Below are 26,272 nucleotides of genomic sequence, written 5' to 3'. Positions count from 1 at the left end.
GGAAAATGTGTGAGACTCACTTGTGTTATTTTTGTAGGAAGAAGAAGAGATGTTCAAGGGATCAGGATATGTCAGTCAATCTCTATCTTATGAAGTGAATGCAGGTTATATGTGACATTTGAATGATCCTTGAGAGGATGAGCAGGAGCAGCCGAGAATCCAGGATGGCATCATTTATGGAACTCAAGCTTACATTCTTTTTTTGAGCAAATGTAGCAGAAATTCAGAGAGGCAGCAGACACTAGTGAGTGGCCATTTCTTGAAATGAGAAGAGAAAGCACATACCATCAGGTGACACTTGTCAGGACAAACAGAAGTAGAGAATTCCTGTTTTGGCTTGTGTGAGAGTCAGGTACGCTTGATGTTTGGGGGTTGAGAGATGTAAGTCAATGGCCATCTCTTGAAGTGACTGGATGAGACACATGCCATTGCAGGACTGAGCATATGGCCAGTGTTGTAGAGATGGCATGTGGTGTAGTTTGCCATAAATGTGTTGAGAAATACTTGCAAATTGGGGACAAACTAGTCCTGCGAACTATCTCCAGCAAAGCTGTTTCGAAAATTACGCTGGTTAGTGCAGCTGCTCAAAAGCAACCATTAGCAACTCCTATGGCATTACCACCTTATCTGTAATATTGTCTTTCCAAATCAGTTTTGTCTGGGATTGTGAGCAGCCCCTCTTCACACACAGATCGTTCTCCTCTCGGGGTGCCTTTCCCTGTAACTCAATTATGGGTGTAATTAGTACTACAGTGAATGGAATAGTTAATTGTAACTGTTGATTTGACACCTGAGGATACAGAGTGACATCTGGGTCCCTGTGACACTGCTTCTTTGGCGGTCTTGCCTGCTGCATCATTGCTGCGTGAAATAGGGTCTGTTTTCTGGGGTCATTTAACCACTGCTACTAAGGAGGGGAAGGACAATGCATATATCATTAGTTCCAATAGGGCTGCTTGCTGTACAGGACTGCCATCGGACCTACAACACCCTCTCCTTTTCCATCGGAATCGCCCTGAATGTACAGTGGTGGTGACATGCGCCAAATCAGAGTAAATGGTCATCAAGCATCCCTAAGATGCCTCTAATGCTTCAATTAAGGCAATGATTTACACTGCCTGAGCAGAATCATGTGTTGTAATCTTTTCTGAACAACCTCATAATCCCCATCTATGAGGCACACTACTGCTGCACCCGTGTGTCTCTTGACCGTCTGCTGATTTTTCATCGATGAGCCATCAATTAAAAGGACCTTCCCCTTTTCCAGTGTGTCCTCCTGGGCATGCACCAAATAATCTTCAGGATCTTCATAAGTGACACAATCATGCACCTCCTCTCCTTCCTCAACACGTATAGTAATGAACGTGGCAGGGTTCACTGTGCAGCAGCTTACTATGTGAATGGATGGGCTAGACAAAATTGCTTCATACGCGGAGGCCCACTGTGTGGTTAATGTTGATTTTGATAGTTCCATTGTTGGGAACACAGCCTGCTCTACATGTAATGTAACAGAGCAACCCATAGTGATGGTTGAGGTTTTCTCAATAGCATAAGCTACAGTAACCAAAACCTGTTCACAGGGAAGATGGCCCTGCATTACTGAATCTAAACTCCTGCTGTAATATGCTAAAGGCTTGTGTCCCAGGGATGCTTGTTGGGCCAAAATTGCAGTCATTACTTGTCCGTGATAATGTGAGAATGAATACAATTCTTTTGTATAATCAGGGGTTGCCATTACTGGAGCATTACTTATAGAATTTTTCAATTCTGCGAAAGATGTCACCATTTTGCCTGTGATGTGAATGACGCATTCCTCTCGTGTGCTTCTTTGAGTCCCTGAAGGAGAGGTTTTCTATAACTAGAGCAGACAAAAATCCAAGCTCTACAGTAGTTGCACAAACCTAGGCATTTTTGCATCTCTTTAACTGTAGTCGGCTGTGGTGTATTCTACACTGCAGCAGCTCTTTCTGGAGTTAGTATTTTCACTGCTGATGATATTATTTGTCACACATACACAACCGGTTTCTGCCAATATTGCATTTTCTCCTTGTCTGATTGTATCCTTTGTCTGCAAGCAACGTCAATAGTATTATAGAATATGTTCAGCACATCTCTTCTGTGGTGCTACATAGTAGCAGATGGTCTACATACTGAATGATTGTGCTTGGTACATGTATATTGCGCAAATCCATGTGCAACAATACTCTGGGGCTCACAGTACCCCTGTGGCAGCCTGGTGGGTTGAAATATCTGCCCACAGTAAATAAACACAATCAGATTTTGAGAATCAGGGTTTAGTGGGATAGAAAAGAATGTATTTTTCAAGTCATTGGCAGTAAAATGTGTGGCTTCTTTTGGTATGTTTCAAAGAATTGTGGCAGGATGTGGTGCAAGTGGGAACTCTGCTTCCACTATGCTATTCAATGGGCAAACATTTTGTATAAACCTCCAACTTGACCCCTTTGCTTTTTTGTCAGGGTATATCACTGTGTTACTTGGTGACTCTGAGGGCACTATAGTGCAACAATCGTCTCATGTATCCCTTCACCTGCTTCTCTTGACAATGGGTACTGTCACACTCTAGATAACACTGCTTCTTGCTTCAACTTAATATATACTGCTCCTATGCTCTTTAAGAGCCCTACCTCATGAGGGTTGTCCGTCCATAAGGTAAGCAGGCCCATGAGGGTGATCCCCACTGCCTATGTTCCCATCTCCAAGAGCTCACACTCTATCTGGGAAATAGTCCGCTCCTTTGCCATTTCACACGGCATCCTGCGCTTCCCCCACGAGGAGATAATTAAAATGGCTGCCTCCATCTACAGCGTCCGTGTTGCTTAGCAACAGATGTGTTACTCCGAATGGAGGCCTGCAGCTACTTCCGGCTCCTAGAACCACCAGAAGGCGCTATCCGGTACCCTTACCCAAGGCACCTACTTAAGGCACAAACCTGTCCGTGCCTGTCCCGGTATGTCGGGGCTCAGGGCCAGGAATGCTGTCCTTTTCACAACTGAGCACTAACCACAGTAACGGCGCAACCAGACACCTGGCAATCTCAACAAGTTACAAGGCTCATGTCGGTCAAGTTTTCTCCCTACACCCTGTCTTCATTGCGATATGCCCTCATGTTCACTGACACTATAACGCCACAACCCTTGTATTACTGCTGTGCCATCACGCTCATGTTCTCATGCTATCCAGCTAAAAGCACTCACTTACCAGATATACTGCATCGTCTTTGAACTGCATAGTGCCCTCATGCTCAGGCTGTTACCCTAGCGCCCATCTGTCAGTTATACTGTTTCGGCGCGGTTATCACAGCTCTATTGATTTGTCATGCTGTTGTGCTCATACTGCAAATGCAGTACCCACCTGCAAGAAATATTGTTATTGCACCAGTCGCACCTTATCAGCATTGTGTTGTGCCCCTTTGATAATTCTGCAGTTTAGCACCACCTGCTTGAAATATTGTTTTATTACGCCAGTCGCACCTTTTCAAAATTGTGTTGTGCTCCTTTGATCATGCTGCCAGTTTAGCACCACCTGCTTGAAATATTGTTTTATTGCGCCAGTCGCACCTTATCAGCATTGTGTTGTGCCCCCTTTGATTATGTTGCCAGTTTAGCGCTACCTGCTTGAAATATGGTTTTATTGCGCCAGTCGCAACTTATCAGCATTGTGTTGTGCCCTCTTGATCATGCTGCCAGTTTAGCACCACCTGCTTCAAATATTGTTTTATTGCGCCAGTCACACCTTCTCAGCATTGTGTTGTGCCCCCTACTGCCAATTTAGCAATAACCTGCCAGAATCATTTGCTTCAGCGCTCTAATCATGTCCCATCCACATAGAACTGTCACCCCCTACTCATCTTACCATCACTTAGCTCCCCTCTACCATAAACCCTTACCTCAGTTCGCCAGTTAATAATCACCCCCACTGTGCTGCACCCTCTGCTCCAAACTGCCACTTCAACATTCTAGCTGCCCTACCTTAGACCTTCTACTATGCTAAGCCTCCTATTAGTTATCATGTTCCCATTTTGCATCATGCAGAACAACATCCCTTGTACAGGCGGCACCTTCCTCAAATTTAACAATTGTCTAGTTAGACCAGTGTGCCAACACCACCACCCTATCCCTTGCCCCACCCCTCTCTACCTACCACACCCGCATTTCCCCACCCACTCAAACAAGTCTTAATGATACCCAACAAAGGCATTGCCAACCCAGATTCCACCTACATTCAGATCAACTCCTCCCAACCCTCCACCAAAGAGATCATTTATAAAACCAAACCCATTCTGGGCCACGCCAGATACAATAGACTCAGGTCCCGCACCAACTCACTCCACCTCAACAAATTTCCATCCCCAACTAACCCCACTCCCATCCCAACCAGCAACACAGCTAACAGTCTCCAACACAAACGCCTCACTAGAGCTCCTCCTAAACAACGCCAAAGCACCAAAACCACACTACCTACATGCGGCCCGGACATCTCTCCACCTGTTCATCCTGTCTAATCTCAATTGTGTACTTACCAATGCCCTCTCACTCGGAGCCCGAGCCATTGAAATCCATGACCTCATCATTGACCAACAACTTGACATCCTAGTGGTCACAGAAACCTGGCTACACCCTGCCTCAGGCCCCTTGCTGACACTCACCATCGCCCCTGGATTCAACATTTTCATTGTAGATAGGACCAACACCCAAGGAGGTGGAGTGGCCCTAATAGCCAAATCAATGCTACAAATCAGAGCATGTCCTACTGAAATATGGCAAGGATATGAACTTCTACTAGCCAAATTCACCTCCAACCCTAAAACCACAACCAATTTTCTGGTCATTTACAGAGCCCCAAAAAAAAAACACACTCAGGCGTAGACATCCCTCTTCTACTCGCCCTGCCCATCAAGCCCAACACCAAATGCATCACACTCAGAGACTTAAACATAGGCTATAATAACCCTCTGGATCATGCAGCCATGTCATTCTACTCAGCCATACAAGACATGAGCTTTGTACAACTAGTTAACACCCCCACCCATGATAAAGGCAGAATATTGGACTGGATCCTCACTCTCAATTCACAAATATCTCTCGTTTCAGTCTTACCTTTAGTCTGGTCTGACCACCACATTGTTAGTTTCTCCCTAATTAACAATGTCCCAGACCCCTGAGCGACTAACAACCCCAAAACCTATGAAACCAGAAATATCAAAAAACTCACATTGGAAAACCTTTCCCCCGCCATAAGAGAATATCTAGTGTCACTAACCCAGATAGCAACAATCCTACCGACCTTGCAGAGTGCTACAAAAAATGGCTCTCAAACACCATTGACTCGCTAGCTCCCATCATAACTAAAACCCACAGAACAAACACACCAGTTTCTGGTTCAACGAAGAATTAGTTTCTCTGAGATGCACAAAAAGAGCGCTTGAACATGCCCACAAAAAAAACAATACCCCTGACTCAGCCATGGCCTTTAACAACACCAAGAAAATGTACAAAACATCCATAATAACCAACAAAGCGAATGGTCTCAACTTACGAATCACCAATGCCTCCTCCAGAGAAATAGAGAACGCATGTCAAGTCTCACCCCCTGCCAACACCAGCAAAACCTGGTGCACCACAATCCAAGATGCACTAGCCTCTAAAATACTTTGACTACAAAACAAAATCGCAAACAAAAAACAAATCCTAGCAGGCAAAAATCCTCCCACCACCCTCAAGGACACTCAACCCACCAAGCCCATCACTCCCTTCCTCTTCACCCACGTTACCCAAAAAGAGGTACTAGATACTATAGCCAAACTAAAAGCGTCCAACTGCAAAGAAGACCAGTTCCCCCCACATTTAGTAAAACTCTGCGCACCCACACTAACCCCTCTTATCGCCAACTTTGTCAATGCCTCTTTTTACTCCAATACGGTCCCCATCAGCATCAAGAAGGCCTGGGTAACCCCTCTATTAAAGAAACCAACACTAGACCGCTCAATCTCCACCAATTACCGCCCAATAACAACGGTTACCTTCCTACTAAAAATATTAGACAAAATAGCGTACACCCAAATCCAAAACCAGCTCAAACAAAACCAATTACAAGGGCGACCAACAATCAGGCTATTGCTCCAACCACAGCACTGAAACAGCCCTCCTCGACTTGAAAATACAAATGGATGCAAACCGAGACGCAGGCAAACTCTGTCTCTTAATGCTATTAGATCTCTTTGCCGCCTTCGACCTGGCCGACCACGACAAACCCTGTTCCACTCTATCTAACAACTTTAACTTCTTCAAGGACGCCACTAAATGGGTCAAATCCTTCCTAGCAGACAGAACCTCAAGAGTTTGCATCGGCAAAGCCTCCGCCGACCCCATTCCAGTCCCCATAGGCGTTCCCCAAGGATTCTGCCTCTCCCCCACCCTTTACAATGCGTATACAAAGCTACTCTTCGCAGCCGTGGATGCCATGGGTGTCATTTACACCAACTTCGCTGACGACACCCTGATTCTTATCCCCTTATCTGGCAACCATAAGCAGGACACTCTACTCATCAACCAAATCTATGCTCTAATCCAAAACTGGATGGCCCACAATAGTCTCTGTCTCAATCACAAAAAAACTGAGCTGCTCATAATTGGATCCGCCCCCAAAATAAACTCTCTTCAGCCTGTTTATGCATCTTTCACCATTGATGGGACCACAATCCCAGTTCTCAAACAGGTCAAAACTCTCGGTGTTTACCTAGACGCTAACCTATCTATGACAAAATAAGTTAATTCCCTCTCTTCAGCCACCTCGTACACCACCAAGCTCATCTATCTAAGTTGTAAATTCCTTACACCAAAAAATGGTATTACTTTAGCAAGAGCTCTTGTACTCTCTAAGCTCGACTACTGTAATGTACTCCTCCTAGGCACGTCCAATGCTAACCTGACAAAGATCCATCTCATGCTGAACAAAGCCCTTTGAGCAGCACTGGGAATAAAAAAGAATGAGCACATCTCGATACTCAGGAGAAACAACCACTGGTTACCCATCAAGGAGAGAATTATTTTCAAAACCTTATGTATCACACACAAATGCATTGCCAACAAATCCCCCAAATACCTCAACAATTCAGTCACAAACAAAGCTCCCACCAGACATCTCAGATCCACCAAAAGCACCCTCCTTGCTACCCCCAAATTCAAAAGAACGAGAGCAGGGGGCAGCAGCTTCAAAGTTCTAGCCCCAAAATACTGGAATGCTGTCCCAACAAACATCAAGAACGAAGAATCCCATCAGCTATTTAAAAAAATCGCTGAACACCTGGCTATTCAACCAATTCTAAACACCTAGATTTCACACCCTCTACCCTCCTCTGCTGTATAGAACCTTAAATCCCTATGCTGTTTCTGTTTTCTGTTTCTCTGGCATGCTTGCATCCTGTCACATTATGCATACAATTGTTAAGAACGTAATTTTCTGTAACTACGCCGTGATACCTCAGGGTCTGGGCTTATAACAAATGTAATAAAATAAAAAATAAAAAAATAAGTTGCTTGGGACTTGTTACTTGTCTTCTTGTAAATGTGCAGACATGCTTTCAGCAATGAGTACAGGACGTGGGACATTCGTATGCATCATTATTTGACAAGGAATGCACACCTCCAAGATCATTTTGCCATCATTGTCAGTATCTTCGAACCACTGTCCATCCAACACTCCACTCAATGGTTGAACAGAGTCAAGACACAAACCGGTTCACCACTCACCACCCTCTTCATCAGTTCCTATGAACACTATTTTGTAATCTGCAATCAGCAACCCCTCTAACTTGATAATAGTACCTGGGACATGGTCTTGGGGTACAGATGGTCTAAACAAAAAATTCTGACGGCACTCTACATGGCCTGCTTTGAATGCATGGCACCCGACTCAACAACACTGTTACCCCATACATAAACTAATCTGGGTGCATGGGTACTCCACTAGTACCGTAACCACTGAACAATGCTCTTGTTATCACCAGGACCCTAGTGTAACACATTCCTGGTGTGGAACCCACTACCCCTCCCTCTGAAAATGAAATGGTTATGTTCAACTTGCTTAACAGATCCCTTCCCAACACATTTACCAACGTCACCTTTGAAAACAATAGTTGAGTTATTACCTCTTGGTTCCCTACCTCGATGGGTAAGTCTTCTGTGAATGGAACCAAATGTATTGCCCAAGAGAATCCCTGCATGCCCATTACATTACCTGAGAAGGGGAAACACCCTTCCAGTATACATGATTTTGTTGTACATGTGTGAACCATAAAAACAAATGATTTGTTGCCTCCATGCCTACCAGGAGTTCCTCTTCTGGGTCAGCAGTGACTTACTGGACTGGACACGTCAGGGCTCTCTGTGGGCTGTCCTTGTTGGGATATGTATTTAAACCTGGACATACGAAAGGGTTACCACCACCACACTTGTCCCTGTGTAAAATGTCGCTGTACCGTGAAGCAAAGCAGTTTTGTCCTAACCTTGTGGGGCTGGCTGCTGTGCATTATTGGGTTCCAGAGGTTGCATCTGCTGGAGCATGGGTGCTTGATATTGATACTGGGGCTGTTGTACCTGTTGGGGTGCTTTTGCAGGCATCGCATTATGCAGGACTCTTGGGGACATCGTCCCATACCGCTGCTGTTATGTAAAGGGTGCTACCAGTCCATTAGGAAGAGCTCTGGGATTATACGCATAAACTTGTCTGCTTCTACGTTCTCGTGCAAAATGAACCACTTCCCCACATGACCAACACAGTCCTGACCCAATGAATCTCTGGACCATCCCACCACATCCTACTCCTCTACTTTCCAAGCCCCCTTAAAATCCTCCTCTTCCCCACAGATATCCTCCTGGGCAACCTCTCTGTTAACCACCCTGGTACCCTCCCTGATGCCCTTGGTTGTCCAGATACCCTTAGTACCACCTTTCTGTTCACTCCGGTGCCATTCTCACTTCTACCAGAACCATCCTTTGTTCTACCTGCTGTATGGGTGAACCCGTAATCACTGCTCCTTGTATACTCATATTCACCAAATTCTTTTGCACTAACTTCACTTCAGCCTTCTGCGCATTATCTGCTAGGTCCTTTTCCTCCTCCTGTTATCTTTTACAATGATTCACTATAATCGTCTGAATCCAAAGACGTCATTTCACCAAAATGACAGGGGTAGCGGAAGTGACATCACACAACACTTCACCCCTGATTACATTATAGCAAGTGATGTCATTTGACCCCACCCCGAAGTGACATCACAGGAAGCGATGTAACATGACCTTTCACCCCTTGACAAAACAGGGAGTGGGATCACATAGCATTGCTCCTAAGAACATATGGCCACAATATCACCATAATGGAATATGCATTGCTACAAGAATGGATCACCATATGTATGGTTAATATCAGTGTGCATAGGCCCATATTACCAAATTACTGTGAATGCAAGCAGACGTCCAAGGCCAAATGATAATGATGTGTTATTAAAAAGCAATTATGCTTAAGCGCTTTATGAAGAACAAATATACATACAATATCACCCAACCTGTGTTGGTACTCATTTATCAACCTCAGAACGATGAAAGGCTGAGCTCAGGTGTTTAAGAACAGCCTAAATCATTGTCTCACCCCCTGAAGTGTGCCTGAAATAAACCTTTAATGAGTGTAGCAATTATTGTATAGAATTCCAGAAAGACAAATTATATGATATTCCTATTCTTTCTTATTTAGGGTCATTGCTCAAAGTGTTACACTTGTGGAACCCCATTATTTTTTAAGAGGCCTGAACATGAAAGTCAGCCACTCCAAAAACAAAGAGCCACATGGCGCTGGCCATAGCCCAGGTGCTTACATTTAAAAAAAGAAAAAAAAAATTTTTTAGGTGTAGCAAGGGAAACAACAGGGTTATCATGGGAGACCTCAGGGGTCACAGCTACAACCCCTGGAGACCCCCAAATGATGTCCCTATCTGAATCTGTGGCCATCCCTTTGCTTCAATCCCTACTACCTTATGGATTGTGCCTGTGTTTGTCGCAGTGTGTTGGCGAGTTCAGGCCCAAATCTCTCAACCAGCACACCCCAGTATCCATTGAATACTGGGGGCAGAAGCTATCAAGGAAAAGAGAATGAGAGACCACAAGGACAAGGAATATAAGATCCCAACTCCATGGAGACCCAAATTAGATTCCAAGTTCATTGGCATTACCCCGCGACTCAAATAGTCCTGATGCTCCCACAGAAGAAATGGAACTTGAGGGTGTGGAGGGTAAACAATGCCTTGCCCCCGATGTTGACCCTGTAACTAGTCCTCCCCCATGGGTATAGCCCTGAAAAAGAAAGAGTTTGATATGTGCCCTGGGAGTAGCCCCCTACTCCCACCCCTATCTGGTCCATAAATCATGCATACTACTGTTCCAGCCACCAAGGAAACACCCACAGACTGCTTTTGTAAATGTTCTTATAGAAGCCATGGAGAGAGGGGGAGCAATGGGGGAAGCACCTACAGGACTGCTGGATGCTTTGGGGCTTACCAACCATCTAGGATGACAGTACACCGCATCCTGAAGTCCCCACTAGCAAACAAGCACCAGCCTAACAGTGTCGGGCCCATTTGCGTAAATAAAGAATCTACTGGTTCTAACAGGACCACATCCAACCAGGGGCCACTGGCCCCAATACACGATGGTTGTCCTGTGCCCATTCCAAGGGTGTGGAACCAAGCTATGGAATTGTGAATACAGCTCACATCTAGGTGGGCAGAATATGTACCTAGTAACAACACAATGAATGACAATCCAGCTGCTAGGGTTGGCAATGTAGTTCAAAATCATGCCCCTAATACTATCTGCCCAAGTGCATGTAGAGCGCAGCCGGGGAGGGTATGATCAACAGTAAGGTGAGGGGGGGACCAAGAGGTGTATAGTATACTTGCACAAGGTCGCCAAGTTGTCCCCCAACCAACCAGAACCCGGGGGGCACAAATAAATACATTTATGCACTGGCTATGGACTGTACGTGGCTGCCCATTCGTAACCCAGGAGGTCATTCTAAGTTGCTCCAGACTGGACTACCAGGGGGAGAGCACCTGTGAATTTCTTCAGATGCAATTTAGGGACTAGAGAGTAGCCAATGGTATTCTGGGAGTTGACATTAGCTCCCATTACGACTACAACATTGATTACCATTTTGAAAAAAGCCCCCAGTATTGTGGGCTATCTGGTGCTAACACGATACCACTGGGGAAAAGGACTTTGGGCAACTGCCGTTGGACAAGGGTATGTGTAACTCTAATCGACTAATGCACGAAGGCTATCAGTGGGACTATGGGGCAACAGTAAATGCTATACCATGTGAAGGAAGGATGCTTTGTTACTGTGATTTATTTTGTAATTTGAATTTGTATTTGTTAGAATGTACTTTTATGGCCCTATGGGCAAAATAAAGTTATTGACTCATTGACTACCTTATCCAAATCTTCTGCACTTCCTTTAGGACTCCTTTCTTTAACATGTGATAAAATATGGTTAGTGTCTTATCCCATGATTCCCCTGTCTCAGACCTCCAAATCTTCTGAATCTGTAATCTGTGTATCATGCACCATTATTGAATGTATGTCCGGTGTGTCAGGGTATGTTGTTCTCAATGCAGCCCACACTGTAGCCCTACAATCGTTAAAGTGTGCCCCATCATGATTGCCTTCACGCATTTGTATCCTGGATAACCTGCATTCCTCCAAATGTCATCTGGTTGATCCAACAATTCTGCGGCAAACAAGCTTTGCGTATCTCCTACTGCCAATGTAATACCTGCAGTGTGCTTCTCGCGTGCATAGATCCACTTGCCCGCTCCTACAGAGTCGTAATCAAATTGTTTCTATTGATGTGTGGCCAGGGCCTTTATGTAACAATGGAAACTGTGTTCCCACCTGCTTTGCTGGTAACTTCTTCTCCCCTGGCTTCTCTTTTACCACTGCCATCTGACCTTGTTGCACACTCAATCATGGGCCCCACAAACTCTCTACTCTTGGTGACACTCACTGATCCTCATCTGTCCCCCACTCTTCCTCCTCCTCCGCTACCCTGCATCAGCATCTGTTTTAATTCGTAATCTAAACTATCTGCTCGCAATTGTCCTCCCCTATATCCTTCATCATTGTGACTATCAACCCTCATTTCAACATGTACACCTCTAATCACAGTGCTGTCAATTCAAAATAAAATACTGCCCGCTCTCCCTTCATCGGTACCTATTGGCACTCTTTGCGCTTCTCATCCCTCCTGCGTTACTCGCGCGAGCTCTGCTTCTGTCCTTCAGAGCACCGTTTCTAAATCTCTGTGTGCACTATTTTCTGTTTCCATCACTAATGGGTTGTGCATGGCACTCGCTGCTAGGGGCTGTGGGACATTTTCATAAGTTGTGGGGGCTTGCTGTAGCAGAGTTGCATGGAACACATACTCAGGGATAGTATACCCATCAGCTGCTTGCATAGGACAACACCCCTTTGATGTTGACAGAGTTGTGGGGGTTTGGGGTTTTTCAGGTGTTTCGGGCTGCTCACAGGGCACCGTTATGACACTAATAGTGGCGGGGGTGAGGCAAGGTGCTTGTATAACTACCTCTCATTTTTTGGGATCCTATGTGACATCTTCCATATCCTCTACCATTCTCCAGAGCTCGGGCATGCCCTTTCTATTCCTCAATTGTTTCCCCTTATGCATTGCCACCAAATAAGTGTACATATGACTCAAACCTCTCTATTATGTGATCCATCTTCGGGCATGGGCTTATACATGGACTTGTACATTTCCTATCTCATATCAACAACACACTCATTGTGATACCTCATTACTGTGCAGAAGTGTTGTACATATATATTCAAGTGGTGTCAGGGAACTCATATTGTAAACAAGGCAGACCTTGTAACGCTTCCTCACTTCCTAGACACTAATCCATCGGTACCAAACTTCTTCACCTTCCCACTATTGTCCACCCTCCCGTTACCCCTCCCTTCCCTTGTCACCCCACACACCACCCACTAAACGCCCTACACAACTCTCCACACCATTCAACAACCACTACTTCATACCACAACAATTCAATAACCCCTTCAACCACAAATCAATAAAAACACAAATATACACATAGTGCTTTAGCACCTTGCTCAATTTGCACTTTGAGACAAGAGCATTTATCTCCTTAAACCCTCTTCTGCTGGGCGAAGGGATCCCAATATAATAGATCTACACAACAAAACCACACTTATGTACAAATGGTGTAGATCATTCATCTTTCCCCTTGTCTCAGGAAGAGGGACCCTACGTCCTTGCAGTCCCTTTTAGCTGAGTGGAGGGTTCCCAGGTCCTCCATATAATGACCCTCACTCCTTATTTTATCCCACAATGCTGCCTTTCCTCCACAATCGCATACGTTCCTGTGTCACATGATCCGAATGTCATAAGGCCGAATAGGACCGTTTTTGTTTTTCTTCATCTCTGCCCCACTGTCTTGTTACACCTTGAAACACCTTGTTTATAGGCGCATTATAAATGCCCACTAAATAACTAAATAAATAAATAAAAATCTTCTTTTGTCTCATAATATATACCATGATATCACCTTATACAAAGCTACTATATACTGCCATGTGGTCTTGTCATACTTCACTCACTCCCCATCAACTCACGTAACACACACACGTTCCCCTTATTGTTTTCACCTGCAAAGGTGTACTTACATCTATGTGTTCTCCCTAGTTCCTCAGATATGGGGTCCCGTCAACGGACTGCACAAACTGGGAGCAGCACCCCACTCCAAATAACAGACGGGTCTGCAGACAACACAGTGCCTGTGAACCTCTGGTCAAGTTGAGCGCAGGATTGGTCGCTGCAGATTGGTGCCGCCCCCCAGGATGCACAGCTGGGCACACCCACCCTCACAGATAGTCTGGGATCATGTCAGTCACAAATTGAAAGGATGGCAGCCCAAAACCTGGGTAGCAAAAACTATCCAAACGACAAAATAATCACTGCACATCTTTGCAAGGGAAAACAAGATTTATTACATGCAAAAAGGGTCTCAGACCGTCCAGTAGAATTGAACTGACAGAGCTCACTCATCTAAGAGGGTTCGAAGCTTATATAGTGGAAATGTCCACAAATTAACAATACTTTGCATAATAATGAATGCAGAATAATCCCACCCCCTATAGAACATGCTAATCCCCCTATAGTCCATTGACTGATTGATCACATCTATGCTACCCCTATTCCCCTTGACACATGGTTCCCTACATTGTCACTGTCAAACTCAGGTATATGATTTGTGGGTTCTTATCAATAGGGTCATAAATTTGGGATCATGAAGTGATGTGCACCCTCCTGTTCGAAACGCAACCAAAGTAACTAGGTGAGGCCAACCCTGATTTTGATCAGACAATAGGATTTCTTATTGATCCAGACACCACGGAGCACACAAGCTGCGCCCCCCACCTCATCCTACATATATTGGCATCACTTTTGCTCCTTCTGTCCCAAATCACAAGACGTTCAAGACACGGCTCCCTCTTATCTCCTCCCAGCCCCAGGTGAACAGGGATGAGGTGACCAGTGCACCACTCTCAAGTCTGAATTTCAAGTATTTGTTTGCTTAAGAAGTGTCATGAACTTCAGATCATGCCCCTTTTGGACCCCCTGGTCTTTGTCTCAACGGGGCTTACATTCCATACTACTTCCAACATGGCCGTCCAGAGATGAAGCCCTTGCTCACTCCATGCGCTGAACGCGGCGTGATCTATTTATAGACCACGCCTTCCGTGGCTCTGCGCGTCTCAATGCTAATGCAAAGTAGCCCTCAGACGTGTGTTCGTAGCTCGCGGTATTGTTTCCTTTGTCCCAGTGCTATAACCCACTCCTGACCTTTCCCACTTCCTGATTCCGAGCCTTACTAGCATTTCCCAGACTCCCGGATTCCTGGACTATGCATTCCCGGAACTAAACGCAACCTGGAACCAGACTAGACTCGAGCAGCACTGTTCAAGACCAGGTCCGGTCGCAAGAAGGCAGCGATCGAAGACACCGGCAAACTGACCCAGGTGAGAAGGGGGAAACTCCTTGACAGTTTGAGACGCCACCCGATCGATCCTAAAAACGGGATGGAAGCCGCCGTGCAGGACCTGATGCGACGCATGCAAGAATTATCAACCGAGGTCCAAAATCTTAAGACGGAAAATGCCGCGCTCAAACAATTGGTCTTATCCCAGGATTCTGCCACAAAGGAGGCTGTCCTGTTGGGCGGTATTGTTGACAAGTATGATGGTTCGGCAAAAACACTTCGCGGATTCATAGATTCATGCCTGGTCCACTTTACCTTTAAGCCTTATTATTTCTCGATTCCTAGGGCTAAGGTGGGTTTCATCATATCCCACCTTTCCGGCAACGCCTTAACATGGGAACACCCTTTGTTAACTCTGGCGATGCCCTCCTAGATGACTATGATGGGTTCATACAGGCCCTTAAAGGCATGTTTGACCGTCCAGAGCAGGTCTATACTGCCCAATAACGTTTGCTGGACTTTCAACGGGGCTCCCAAGATATGCTCACTTATGTGACCAGACTTAAATAATTGGCTATGGAATCAGACTGGTCCTCTGAGGCTAGTTTTACCCTGTTCAGGAGAGGCCTGAACGATGAGATCAAGGATGAACTGGCCAGGGTGGCTCGACCAAATTCATTCCAAGCACTAATGGACCTTGACATGCAAATAGACTTTCACATCCAGGAAAGGAAGGCTGAAAAGAAGAAACCCAGGGGAAACCCACCCAAGATGTCCTTTGAGAGCACAGTCAGAACGGACGCAAACCCAAGCTCAGCCCCAGAACCAGAACCCATGAAAATTGGAGCCTTTCGTGGACCCATATCACCTCAAGAAAGGTTGAGAAGGATTCATACGGGTTTGTTTGTGTACTATGCTTCAGACAAACATTTGGTCAGGGAATGTCCTCTGGCACCTCCTCGGCGTTCGGGAAACGCCAGCTCCCGATCTTAAATGGAGCAGAGATTCGGGAGAGAGATGTTTGCTCCACATCAATTCCATCCTTGAACTCTCCTGGACAAAACAAACTGGTAATTCTCCAGGCATTTCTTTCACCCTCGAAGAGTAAGATCTGTCCCATTCTGGCCTTGGTTGACTGCAGAGCTATGGGAATCTTCATTGATCAGGAATGGGTTGTGAGTCATCAAATCCCATATGAGGCACGAAGCACCATGCAGCCTGTGGAAGCCATCGATGGAAGACCCCTCAGTTCAGGGCCCATAAGCCTACAGACCAAGGAAATCCAGCTCTCAATAAACCACCATCAAGAGCTAATCAGATTCGATATCATTAAGTCCGCCCACTACCCCATGGTATTGGGTATGCCCTGGTTACAAAAACACAATCCGAATATAAACTGGACAGCAGGATCACTATTCCTAGGCTCAGAGTTTTGTATGTCTCATTGTCTATCCCTGGAACCTCCTTTAACACCCCCTGAGGAACCACCTAAGGAGCAAGAAACTCCACTCATGGTTTCCAATATAATACAGGTTCCAGAGGCCTACAAAGGATTCGCCGATGTATTTTCAACTGCCATAGTCCAGGCCTTACCTCCACACAGACCCGAAGACTGTGCAACTGAAACAGAACCCTCAGCAGTGATCCCTTTCAGTAGGATGTTTATCCTTTCCGAACCCGAGAAAAAGGCCCTCAAAGAATATCTGGATACAAACCTTGAAAACTGTACCATAAGACCTTCAAAATCACCAGCAGGTGCATCGTTGTTCTTTGTTCCTAAGAAAGATACCCAGGAACTCAGACCTTGCCTCGATTATCGTGGCCTAAATCAATGCACTCTTAAGGACCGATACCCACTACCCTTGATATCGGATATCCTGGAAGCCATAAGAGGTGCAGTAATATTCACCAAATTGGATCTCAGGGGTGCCTACCATTTGATCCATATCCGGGAAGGATACAAGTGGAAGACCGCCTTTAGAACACCCTTTGGCCATTACGAGTAACTGGTCATGCCCTTTGGACTAGCCAACGCCCCAGCAGTATTCCAACGTTTTATGGATAGGGTGTTTTCTGACATGTTGTTTCTTTTCATCATTGTCTATCTGGACGACATATTGATTTTTTCCAAGGATCCTCTGAAGCATGAAGGACATGTAAAGGCAGTTCTACAAAGACTCCAGGAACATCACATCTTAGCCAAGCCTGAAAAATGTTTGTTTCACGTTACCTCTGTGCACTATCTGGGATTTATCCTTAGTCCAGAGGGGATTGGCATGGAACCTTCAAAAGTAAAAGCCATTCTCACATGGCCTACTCACATGTCCGTGAAACAAGTCCAATCCTTCCTAGGACTAGCCAGTTTCTACCGAAAGTTCATAGCCACCGTTCCCGAGATTGTACAACCTATAGTGGCTCTGCTAAAGAAGGATACCCCTTTTGTCTGGTCAACATTACAAGAAACTGCATTCCAGCGTTTGAAGACCGAGTTTACACAAGCTCCTATTTTGGCTCAACCCGATACAAGTAGACCATTTTTAGTGGAAGCTGATGCCTCTAATTACGCCATAGAAGCAGTGTTGAAGCAGAAAATGGAGGACGACTTGGAACACCCCGTTGCTTATCTTTCAAGAACCTTAACTCCGAGTGAAACACACTACTCCGTCCTGGAAAAGGAACTGTTAGCCATTCACCAAGCCTTCACTGAATGGCGACACCTACTTCTGGGAGCTAGATATCCTGTCCAAGTCCGTACTGATCCTCAAAACCTTCAGATTCTACAGTCACTGGAGTGCAGGAACAGTCGTCAGGCACGTTGGGCCTACTTTTTTACCCAGTATCAGTTCCACATCACTCATGTCCCTGGATCACAGAACCTGATCGCTGACGCCTTGTCTCGCCGTCCTGACTACGCGACCACTGAAGATAAGGCATATCCTAAAATGATTTCTCCCACGATCTTTGTAGCCCAAGCAGTTAACCTCCTTGAAGAAGTCTGATCACAAACCCAATCCTCGGAAATATGGAAGGACATTTCAAGAAGAAACCAGTGGAAATTAAGAGCCATGGACGGCTACTTATTCAAGGACAATGCACTGCTCATTCCTACACGGAAGTTACAGCAGAAAATAATAAACCTTTGTCATGACACACTCCATTCCGGGCACCGAGGTATCACCAACACCCTCTGTCTTATACAAGGACAGTTCTGGTAGCCTAAAATGAAGTCTGACGTACAGCAATACATCCAGGCTTGTGTGATCTATGCCCAAAATAAACATGATAACAAAAGACCGGCGGGTCTTCTTCTGCAGCCCATTCTACCCACTAAACCATGGGAAATCATTGCTACAGACTTCATAGTGAAGTTACCACCTTCCAGAGGATATACTACCATCATGGTCAGCAAAGATTTGTTCACCCATATGGCCCATTTTACGCCACTGAAGAAACTACCCTCCTCTTCAGAGCTAGCTGGAATATTTCTGGAACACATATTCCGACTACATGGGCTTCCTTCCAAGATCATATCTGACCGGGGTCTCCAATACATTTCACAATTCTGGAAACACCTCTGTCGGATTTTAAGAATCCAATGTGCCCTCTCTTCAGGATATCATCCCCAAACCAACGGAGCCACAGAACGTGCAAATCAGACCCTGGAACAATATCTCCGATGTTTTGCCACCAAGGTCCAGGATGACTGGTCTCTCCTGATACCCATTGTGGAATTCGCTTACAACAACTCTGAACACTCATCACTATAGACCAACTCGTTTTATTGTAGTCAGGGGTTCCATCCATCGGTTTTACCCTTGGTTCTTCCTTACCCTACACCAGTACCTACTGTTGACTCCTGGATCAAAACTCTTATCAACATTCACCGGGAGGCTAAAGAACACTTAGAGAAAGCCAGATTACAGACCAAGAGGTATGCGGATTCCAAGAGAAGACCAGGTCATTCCTATACGGTCGGTGACCGAGTGTGGTTGTCATCAAAACTACTCCCCCGACACCTGCGACCAAACAAGCTGGCTCCCCACTACTATGGTCCATTTCCCATCAAGGAGATTATCAATCCTGTCTCATATCGAATCAAGCTACCTGACTCCTGGAAAATAATTCATCTAGTTTTTCACACATCCCTATTGAAGCCCTACATCCAATCCTCTCGAAAATCCAGTAGACCTCCTCCTCTACTGGTTAACAACCAACTGGAATATGAGGTATCCCGGATTTGTGACTCCAGGTATAAGCGGGGCCATCTTCAATACCCAGTGGAGTGGAAAGGATATCCTCCTAGCGAAAGGACCTGGGAACCTGTTTCAAATATCAAGGCTCCTCGGTTGCTCAGGAGATTTCACCTAATACACCTGGGCAAACCTGGAGGAAAAGGCCTTCGGAGGAGGCATGCTGTCATGAACTTCAGATCACAACCTTTTTGGACCTCCTGGTCCTTGTCTCAACGGGGCTTACATTCCGTACTACTTCCAACATGGCCGTCCAGAGATGAAGCCCTTGCTCGCTCCATGCGCTGAACGCGGCGTGACCTATTTATAGACCTCGCCTTCCGCGGCTCCGCGTGTCTCAATGCTATTGCAAAGTAGCCCTCAGACGTGTGTTCGTAGCTTGCGGTATTGTTTCCTTTGTCCCAGTGCTATTACCCACTCCTGACCCTTTCCCCCTTCTTGATTCCGAGCCTTACTAGCATTTCCCAGACTCCCAGATTCCTGGACTCCGCGTTCCCAGAACTAAACGCAACCTGGAACCAGACGAGACTCGAGCAGCACTGCTCAAGACCAGGTCCGTTCGCAAGAAGGCAGCGATCGAAGACACCAGCAAACAACGAACCCAGGTGAGAAGGGGGAACTCCTTGACAAGAAGTGTATCTAGGTGTAATTCATATGGGGTGTCCGCCCCGTGGTGAGGGCAGTAGTATTCTAAATCTTCACCTGGCTCATTGGCATCACAAAGCCCCATTGCCCTATTCTCATTCGCATGCCTTCCTACTCTTCTATCAACTAACATTACATTCCCATGACATTCAAGCCCCGCAGCTGGATACAATTAGTGCTTATCTACACACCATGGATGCCTCTGACATAGGCTTCTCTCCTGGGGAAAGGGAAAGGGGATTTGTTTTTGGAGCTGAACTTCCAGAGCCGCAGTTCCACACCAAGGCTTGTATTCCCTTATGTTCATCATGTGCTAGACTTTAACATCAAAAATGGTGACACTTCTGCCAAATGAATACACCAACTTTGCTTCTACCTTGCTGACTCCATCTTCCATTTATTTCAATATTTCCCACACATCACACTATCCTACGTCATTACAATACAATAACCAAATACCAGGGCTATAATACTTCACTCACTCCCCATCAACTACTATGTACTGCCACATGGTCTTGTCATACTTCACTCACTTCCCATGAACTCACGTAACACACACGTTCCCCTTATTGTTTTCTCCTGCAAAGATGCACTTACGTCTATGTGTTCTCCCTAGTTCCTCCGATATGGGGTCCCAGGAATGGCCTGCGCAATCTGGGAGTAACGCTCCAATGCTTAAATCATTGAACATCCACATATTATTTCTCTCTGAATACCTTCTTTGTCTGGTAGATGACAAACAGTCTCTCACAACATTCCAATCTTGTCCTTAGGGCTTACAATGCAGTGTTCCTGAGGGGTAATGCCTGTACCCCCTTCTCCTCAACATTTATGATTACGGATACAGTTCAATTATGCCTTTAGCTTGATATTTTATCACTACACACATCTTTGTAAGGCTTTCATTTCTCTAAATGTTACCACTAAAATCAGAAGCCTATGCATTTTGACTTTTGACTTCTGGCCAAAAGAATTTCTTTTTACACACACAGATAACAAAACTGAAGTACTGTTCAGCAACCACTGTTCTTAGATTTCATCTTCCTTAATCTGGATTATCTCCCTCTGATGTAGTCCTCAGCAGTCTGTCACAATAGAATGTTTCTCTCACTTTTGTACTGTTGAAGAGTTCTTACTTTACTAATCTTCACCAAAATGTCATAATTGCCAACACATATACCACAGATTGGATTATTGAAACAGTGCATACTTGGGCCTGCCATCTCACCCCCTCCACAGACTCCAAAGATTACCGAATTTTGCTGCGTACTTTTACTGCATCTGAAACCAGACAAAAGGACATATTGCAAAATGCATTGAATCCAAGGCCATATGCACTGTTCCTTGAGTATAACCAAAAGTGAACTATGTTTCCTCTTCCCCAAACTACAGCACTGCACACACTCACAGAACGACAAACTCTTTATCAATAAACTGCTATCTACCCCATCATCAACAGATCAGGAACTGTTGGCTGTGCATTTGTCACCATAGTTTCAACACTTCTGGACAGGTTCCTTCAGAGGATTTGTATGTTCCCTGATCATCAGACCTTGAGCCATTGCCTGAAGACAGAAAATTACAGCAAAATGGATGCCTCTTTCTATTCTTGCCATCTTTTAGTTATCATCAAGAGACCTCCCCGGTGGTGAATGCCATTGCTCATTGTGCAGGTGCTAATAATAATACTAACAATACTACTACTACTAATAATAATAATACAAATAATAATAAGAAGAAAAGGACAAAACATGGGTAAAAACTGAGGCACAGTTGCACAATAGGTTGAACACCATTCTATGCTGTAATTGGGTAAAATGTTGCACTATAGGTCTGTGGTAAAATCATTATTCTATGTTGTCATGTTATGTTATTAGGCTCTGTGCCATGTACCACTGCTATTTGCATGGTCTCCAGGCACTCTGGTAGATCTGGAAGAGACTGGGCATGTTTGGTTAATTGAGAGAAGAGGAAAGGCAAGATTGTAGTGCTTTGTCTTGAGGTAGCAGATCACAATTACTCTGAGTTGTGCCTGCTTCTAAGCTTTCTAGGTGAGAAGTGTAGGAGTCATCAAAGGCTTTGTGTCCAGAAGGCTGCCTCGTGCTTATTAGGTGGGCTAGTGTTGCCCAGGGCCTGAATATGTCAATGAAGGCACGCCTACAAATGCTCATGCCAGAAAAAATACAACCCGCTAGGGAAAAAAGGCCAAGAGATTTTTGCACGGCTAACAGTTTTAATCACACAAAAAATAAGTAGGCCAGCAAAGAACTCTGCTGCTCAAGAACATTCTGATGTAAAATAGTACAAGCAGAATCTTATAAGGAAACACATCATCACTAATGATGTTACATATACAGTAGAAAACCTGCATGGCTGGTTGGTGAGACCCTATACATGGACGGCCTGCTCCATAGGGGATACCAGGCTGCTATTGGTCCCATCCCTGCCCGTCCATCTTCCATCATGTGGGGTCAGCTGGGCTCATCATCATCAGGGAATCAAGGCTGAGTTTGAATATAAGGTGGAAGGGTTGTGTTCTTTTAGATCTTTTATTGACCACTGGTTTTATGATTGGTAGTCTGAGGTCACCTACTATCGTGGAATTCAGGGGTCTTGGACTGGGGCAGTTGTGGGTGTCATAACTCATGGTGGGCTGGGTGGGGGTTGGAGGTGTGCCTCCGGCCTGGCTGCCATAAAGGGGCATTGCAAGGTGCCTGGTACTGTCTTGCGGCCTTGCAGGGTGCATTCACTCTTGGGATAACACGTATTTGCGACAGTTATGGAACAAAGGAAAGTGGGAGCTAGCACTTGGGCTGTTCAGGTTTCTTTATTGGGTCTGTGTTTACCGTGCAGCCATGCCTGTGTCTGTTTTTACCGTGCAGCCATGCAGGGGCAAATGTTTCTACCACAACTGCAAAAATGGTGCTTTCTTATATGTGCGCACTAAGTCTAAGCATTTATAATTAATATCCGCACACTATGCAACCTCATGTGCCCACTTTGTACTCTTGTTTATATTGTATATATTGCCTGTTTCCTCACTATGCTTTGTATATACTTCCAGTGCCATCATGTATATTGTATATTTTGCAACTAAGCTTCGCATATTCGTGTAAATGCTGCGCCTTGATACCCCCGGGTATATTGGCGCATTATAAATAATAAAACAAACAAACACACAAACAAACATTGGATTTGTGCAGGGTTTCATAGCACGCCCCACCCCCCGGTACATCACAAGTGTAGTTATGGGATTCGCCTTACTCTTAAGCACCTAAGGGGGTGGGAGAGGTTAATTTCCTTCCCAACATCAGTTAAACATTTGGGGAACAGGCTTTTTTTTATAAACACCATATGCAAGTGATTGTTTTGGGCCTGTGTGTGGTGCGTAAGGTGGGTAGAAGTTGAGGGTTAGACAAAAGGAGGGCGTTTTTGTGGAGTTCCTACAGAACTGTCTGATTTTGGTTGTTGCTGCCAGTTGTGCTGTGTTGTGTTTAAAAAAAAAGCTTATGGTTTGTGTTAAACCTTATATAATGTGTGGCAGGGGTGGACTGGGAAAGGGAGTAAGTGGGTAATTGCCCACCAGGCTGGCTGATCTGTTACTCCCAAAGCCAGAGCTGCAAAATGTTTAAAAGAAACAAATGAAAAAGATAAAATACATCAGAATTAAGCCTGCCTCAAAGGAACAAATGCTAAAGGGCTTGCTCAGCTTCTTTGTGGATGGGATGAGGCACTCTCCTTGATTTCAGAAATGTTTCAAATGTGCCTGGGTGGCCCCCACACATGGACCACCAAAGTGAGTGAGTGAGTGAGAGTGAGAAGAGCATAAACTGCAGGTTCATGTTCATGCTGCTGCAATGTACACCTTTAAATGACAGGTTCTTTGACCCCGAATGGCAATGTTGGCACCACTGCGACCATAACCCATTGGGCTGTTACAATTCTCAGGAGCTTATCACAACCCCTACCTGCCCAGGAAATTAAGTATCTATATTTTATCTTCGGTTGTCTTCAGTTTCATTCAATAATGTTCTGGTGAATTTCTTGATCACTAGTAAGTCCATTAAAAAAAGAGTTGAATAGCACAATGAATATCACCTATCAATGGCATTGTATCGAGGTTATGGAGTTAGCTGTTGGATTGTTTGTGGCACTCTCTTTCTGGCACAGTTGGAAGATTTAATGTTGGTTGGATGTAGGAAGATACAACATTCAGTTATTCATTATTAGTAGGCACAAACAAAGGCGGTTATTAAGAGTTGGTTGTATGTTTTTAATAAAATATCACTTCAGAAAGTTACCAGCTACTCTGGTGCTATTTCTTAAAATGTGTCCAATTCAGAGTTCACCACTGTCAAAGTTGGCATTTCTGGAATATCTCCAGAGTTGTTTCAGAAATCCAATCTCTGTCAGAGGTTACATACAAAGGCGTTCTTTTAAAGATAAATACATACATTTTGACCTTCTATGTGGAGATGGAAATGGATTATGCACAGTAGTAGTGCATACCACTAGTGTATATGTTTTCTATGCAAAACAGGGTGAATAGTACTCTTTAATGCATTACAAGGTTAAGGTTGTGAGAGGGGAGCATCTGAGATGCCCACAACGTCACCCCCCTTAACATGCCCCTTTGTAAAACGTTTTCACTGTATTGAAAGGAAGAATCTGTGCTTTCCTTCTGTACAGCAAGAAAAGTATTTTTAAAATTCGGATCACTTTGGAATTGTTTTGGTAATTAGTGGGTGGATTTCCTGTAGAAAGTCTGCCTGGAATACTGCTGCAGGTATTCCGCTGGTGCTATTTGATCAAATCCTCAATTGGGAGGATCGTAACATTGGTGGTAATTGTCAAGTACTGGCAATTTTAAGTTTCCCACCCATCTCTGAAAGAACCCTATGTGATAATTTTTCATTGTCTTGTCCAGGCCTGGTTGTGACACGGAACGTGTACTGTTGTCAGTTCAGAATGACATGGCCAAGCTGGTTGATGCTGGTGGGGTGGGGCCCCTAATTCTCTTAGACCTGACACTGTTGACCACCCCACCCTGCTGACCCGCTTGCCTCAGATTGGGATCTCGGGTCAGGTTCTAGCCTGGTTCTCGTCATTCCTGGCCGATCGCACTCAGGTGCTCTCTCTTCCTCCTTTCCTTTTGGGTTCCTGCCACCTTACCCGTGGAGTTCTGCAGGGTTCTGCTTTGTCGCCCTTTCTCTTCAACATTTATATCTGGGCACTTATTTTTCTCATCCCCCCCTCAGCGTCCATTTAGATCATGATCGGTAGGAGGTGTTGTCGTGCCTTTATCAGTGCCTGACTGCCGTGGGTGAGTGGATGGGCGAAATTGGCTGAAGTTGAATGGGGACAAGACAGAAATGATGGTGGTGGCCGCCCCTCCTGATCCCTCACTTTGGGTGTCTTCTTTCTGTCCCTTCTCTTTGGGGCTTCTCTCTGTTCCAGTGACAAAGGTGAAGAATCTTGGTGTGACCCTCTCTGCTTCTTTGTCTATGAATGAAGAAGTCTCTGCTGTGTGCAAAGTGGGTCATTTCCATCTTAAGACATTGAAGAAGGCTCTCCCATTGCTGCCGGCAACCCTCCACCTACCGGTAGTTGCTGCCTTGGTGATCAGCCAGTTGGATTACTGTAACTCCCTATATCTTGCCCAGCCTAAGGGTCTGATTCAATGGCTTCAGTGCCTCCAAAATCAGGCCGCCCGGGTAGCTACTGGGTCACCCTATGGAGCTCACATATCACTGGTTTTGCATGTTCTGCACTAGCTCCCAGTGAGGCGGCGTATTGAGTTCAATACACTCTGCATTGTTCATCAGGCGCTGCATCGACTGGGGCAGAGTAACTTCAGTCCATGTTTGTTTGCTACTGTCCTACTTGCTACTTACACTCTGCATCTGCAGGTTTGCTGGTGGTGCCCACCTATCGCCGCGCGTGCATTGGGGGCCGACCTTTATTGATAGCCGCTACCTGTATGTGGAACGATCTTTCCCTGCCAGTTAAGGCCCTGTCAAATCATCTGGCCTTCAGAAGTGCCTTATAGACATGTTTGTTCTAGTGAATTGTGGCTGATGGATGGTAGTCCTCTCTCTCTCTCCCTTAGCGCCAATATACCTTTGGGTGAGCGGGCGCTGTACAAATTTAAATAACATAACAGAACACCATTATGGGACAACAAAAGACACAACTGATTCAGATATATAAATGCACGGTCATACAAACGCAAATGCGTGCTTCCACCTATACTTTACAGAGTCACAAATACACTCAAACACATCACCACA

This window comes from Ambystoma mexicanum, chromosome 4p (assembly GCF_040938575.1).
Source record: "Ambystoma mexicanum isolate Mex_15411 chromosome 4p, UKY_AmexF1_1, whole genome shotgun sequence".
Taxonomy (NCBI): Eukaryota; Metazoa; Chordata; class Amphibia; order Caudata; family Ambystomatidae; genus Ambystoma; species Ambystoma mexicanum.
Note: the sequence above shows the minus strand (reverse complement) of the source record.